Raw genomic sequence first — 5,000 nt, 5'->3', positions numbered from 1 at the left:
TCGTGGCATTGCCGGCGGGAGACAACACGCGCCACCTACGGTGGCCGGCAGCTCCAACGCCAGCGCCACAGAAGGACAAAAGCCCCACTTGGGTGCCGAAGCGAACTCTCCCAGCACAGCGCACGCGCCAACACGTCCGCACAGCTGCGATACAATCCACCTGCGAGAACCGCAGAGGCGACCGAGCAGCAGACGGCGTCGCGGCGCCGAGCGCCGGGCGGCGGCGCATCCTCAGCGCACACAGTCCTCAATCGGACCAGCACACTGCAGATGTCCACCGCGCTTCGCACCGGGCCCGCGAGGACCTACTTTGGCCGCACGGCGCCGCGTGCAGGGTGCGCCGGCGCGCAGCTACGCCGCCTGCCGCCTCCGTCGGCCGGCGCGCCTGCCACTGGCCGCCCCCACCAGCCGGCTGTAGCGCGTGCGCCCACGCACCGCGCGGCCAGCACGCCGGGAGGCCCCCCCTCACCGGCCGGGGACGGTCCCACCCAGCCACCGCCGCGTATCGCTTCACACCCACATGCCATTCACGTTCGTGGGCATGGTGGGTATCGCTGAAACAACCGGTTGGTAGCTCAACCGATCGTCGCCATCACTGATTCACCTCTAGCGAGAACAACCGCACCACAACGGTTTACCAGTTCTTCATTTGCGTAACGTCACCAGCAAACGTAGACGTCCATCGCCATTTGCAAATTCAACGATTGTTGCATGCCTGTGTCAGGTGTCACGACACACTATGTCTGCCCACATACACGCAACAACATGTGCACGCTTCGCGAACACGTGGAAGGTGGCCCCCGTACGTATGCGATGTCCATTGCGCGAACGACTGTCAACCGGCCTCTGTCGCATGTCGCAGATGTGGAACGCAGTGCACCATGCTATCACGGTGTGTGAGAAGAGACGACTACGTCTGACAACACGCGCCACTACATCAACAGACGGCTCATGCCGATCGCCATCCACGGCATACCATACTGCAATCCAGCTCTTATAGGGAGACGACATGTAGCTGAGTGCACAATATTTGGACCGTATGGTTCGCCGTTGTTGGCGCAGTCGTGGTACGGTCACACATGTACCACGATGTATCATTCAGTACATGAGGACCAATGTGCAGTACAGTGTGTGATTTGGACGTACAACATCAGCGGACAGTTGACACAAGCCGTACCACAACGTAGGCTGTGCTTCGCCATGCGAATGCCAATGAACAACTGCGAAGGGCATTGAGCATGTACGTCCTGCTGCCATCCGCATTACAGTGTATAGCTGCAAGGTGTTTAACATGAAGCGATACTCTGGGGACCGGGCAGTGCGAGTAGCAAACTATATTGCGGGGGTTGCAGTTAGGCAACACTACACTAATTTAACGCGTCGTATGACAATTACAGAGCAGGTTAAGGCCCAACGTGTGTTGGGTTAAGGCCCAACGTGTGTTGGGTTAAGGCCCAACGTGTGTTGGGTTAAGGCCCAACGTGTGTTGGGTTAAGGCCCAACGTGTGTTGGGTTAAGGCCCAACGTGTGTTGGGTTAAGGCCCAACGTGTGTTGGGTTAAGGCCCAACGTGTGTTGGGTTAAGGCCCAACGTGTGTTGGGTTAAGGCCCAACGTGTGTTGGGTTAAGGCCCAACGTGTGTTGGGTTAAGGCCCAACGTGTGTTGGGTTAAGGCGCAACGTGTGTTGGGTTAAGGCGCAACGTGTGTTGGGTTAAGGCGCAACGTGTGTTGGGTTAAGGCGCAACGTGTGTTGGGTTAAGGCGCAACGTGTGTTGGGTTAAGGCGCAACGTGTGTTGGGTTAAGGCGCAACGTGTGTTGGGTTAAGGCGCAACGTGTGTTGGGTTAAGGCGCAACGTGTGTTGGGTTAAGGCGCAACGTGTGTTGGGTTAAGGCGCAACATAGGTTAGGTTAAGGCGCAACATAGGTTAGGTTAAGGCGCAACATAGGTTAGGTTAAGGCGCAACATAGGTTAGGTTAAGGCGCAACATAGGTTAGGTTAAGGCGCAACATAGGTTAGGTTAAGGCGCAACATAGGTTAGGTTAAGGCGCAACATAGGTTAGGTTAAGGCGCAACATAGGTTAGGTTAAGGCGCAACATAGGTTAGGTTAAGGCGCAACATAGGTTAGGTTAAGGTACAATATAGGTTAGGTTAAGGTACAATATAGGGTAGGTTAAGGCGCAACATAGGTTAGGTTAAGGCACAACACGGGTTAGGTTAAGGCACAACACGGGTTAGGTTAAGGCACAACACGGGTTAGGTTAAGGCACAACACAGGTTAGGTTAAGGCACAACACGGGTTAGGTTAAGGCACAACACGGGTTAGGTTAAGGCAGAATACGGGTTAGGTTAAGGCACAATACGGGTTAGGTTAAGGCACAATACGGGTTAGGTTAAGGCACAATACGGGTTAGGTTAAGGCACAATACGGGTTAGGTTAAGGCACAATACGGGTTAGGTTAAGGCACAATACGGGTTAGGTTAAGGCACAATACGGGTTAGGTTAAGGCACAATACGGGTTAGGTTAAGGCACAATACGGGTTAGGTTAAGGCACAATACGGGTTAGGTTAAGGCACAATACGGGTTAGGTTAAGGCACAATACGGGTTAGGTTAAGGCACAATACGGGTTAGGTTAAGGCACAATACGGGTTAGGTTAAGGCACAATACGGGTTAGGTTAAGGCACAATATGGGTTAGGTTAAGGCACAATATGGGTTAGGTTAAGGCACAATATGGGTTAGGTTAAGGCACAATATGGGTTAGGTTAAGGTACACATTGTTGTAAGGAAAGGTGTTTTGGGGGGGGGGGGGCGGCAGTTTGTTGATTGTGATTATCGTAAGTAAATGACTGCGGCATCATCTGATTTGCCACGTCAGGGTGCACCTTTGGCTCATAACAGGCGGCGCTCTGATTCCATGCTTGTGGCAGACCTGTGTCTTTCATTCCTGCCATTGTTTGTGTGGTGTGACAGGAGGCAGTATTGTGATGTTGGGTGCACCCCTGTGTGGGACATGTGTGGGTGTTGGTGGCTTAGCTGAGCAATGGTGGTTGTCGGAGGGTGGGATATTCTGTTTTCCGAGTGGACCTCCCGGTCTGGTTATGATAGTGTGGATTGTCTAATGTGGCAGAGAGGATGCACTGGGTGTTGTTCCATGCTGGTGCTTACATATCGTCTGCGTGCCTGTTACAGGCAGAGAGTAGTGCGTGATAAGAGTGTCTGGCTGACGTGTGATTGTGAGCAGAGTCTTTCAGCATGTATACGGACAGGTCTATACATTATCTGTATTCTGATGGCTCTATCTATTACTAATCAGCGCCGTGTATACGTTTAATCCGGTTCCAGTCGAAACTATTGTATCTCTGTACATTAGTGACACGGCGAGCCCGGTATGTAGTTACTCGTCTCGGCAGCTTCCACCGGTGTATGGCAAATGATTATAAGGAATCAGTCTAGTCGTCAATACCGATAGTCTGACGTCACATGTCTGGGGTGGGGGACGCTGCGCCCTTCCGGTGGGTCATGGCCTAGGAAGACTCTTCCCACGCAGGGGGGCTTGGACTGTCATTGACTCTTCCGAGTAATATACTTGCCGTACGTTTTTGCGACTGCGAGTGCAACGCTCACCGGTACCGACATGGATGGAGCGCCTCCTAGCTGCCGCTGAGCATCTGCATTCGTACAGAGAGCAACGCGATCGCGTCTGTAGCTCGTACGTGGTACAGCTCGCAGCTCATGTATATGGACAGCGGGAATGTCGCATATTGGACATAACTCTTCATGAAACGCACGTTATAGGGGTGGATTGCACATTGCGAGTGCGAGCAAAGTCCGCCGTTCATCCGCTGGAGTTGCGAGTTGGGCGGTTGGGGTGGGGCACGAACGGGTGCAGGTGGAGTGATTGCCGGTCCACGACTTCGTGCGGCAGAGGCGCTGGCGTTGGGGGTGCTGTTGTCGACAGAGGATGCAGGCTTTGTGGGTGGGGTCGAAAGAAGGGCACTGTGGGCCCATGGCTGTCTTAGTCGGCTTGGCGTCTCATAGATGACGGTATCGTCGTTGCAGGAGGTCATGTTGCGGGAGACCTACAGATGGCGGTGTGTTTTGCGGTGCGCTCGACATGGCGGACGTAGTGTTGTCAGATTCGCATAGATGGAGGTATTGCATGTGCTTTCGCCGTATTTTCATAGATGGCGATACTGTTTTGCCGGCATGGTTGGCGTAGTTCCGTCGGATCCCTGTAGATGGAGGGTGCCGTTTCTGGGCTGGCTGTCAATGTCGTTGCGTCACATGCGCATAGATGGCGGCATCGTCGTAATACCTCGCCCACTACGGACTTATCACCACCCACACTAGCCGCCCCGGGGACTTGCCAACGACACACCCTATCCCAAGTCTATTTTCTTGCGGAGCATCATGTGTTATTATATTTTATTTCACATCCATAGTGTAGGGGTATTGTAGGTCACCGTACTGCGGTGGACGCTATGTTACCACGGGACGGGTGGGGGGACGGCGACAACGTACCGTCGACCGCCCGACACCCGCCCGACGACGCCGCCTCCGCGCGGCGCGCCGACATCGACCGTCCGGCACCCATCGCGGCACCCATCGCCCGTCGCCAAAGCGATACGCTGTAGCGCGGCAGAACACAAGGCGCCCGGCCGGCGCCGCCTCCCCCGCCGCGCGCACGGAGGCGGCACCCATCGCAGCGCCCGCGCAGGCGGCAGGGGGCCCGCCAACCGATACGCCGCCGTCCGCCGCACCCAATGCAGCGCCCTGGGTGCGGCGCGCCCGGCCAGACCGATACGCCGTACAGAAGCAAAAGCAAAAAGCAGCCCACACGTGCCCCTGTTGGCGACCAGCCCCTGGGGGTCTCGTCTCGCGACAAGACGAATCCCCCAAGCTAGGGCTGAGTCTCAACAGATCGCAGCGTGGCAACTGCTCTACCGAGTACAACACCCCGCCCGGTACCTAAGTCGTCTACAGACGATTCCGAGT

This window comes from Schistocerca serialis, unplaced genomic scaffold (assembly GCF_023864345.2).
Source record: "Schistocerca serialis cubense isolate TAMUIC-IGC-003099 unplaced genomic scaffold, iqSchSeri2.2 HiC_scaffold_141, whole genome shotgun sequence".
NCBI lineage: Eukaryota > Metazoa > Arthropoda > Insecta > Orthoptera > Acrididae > Schistocerca > Schistocerca serialis.
Note: the sequence above shows the minus strand (reverse complement) of the source record.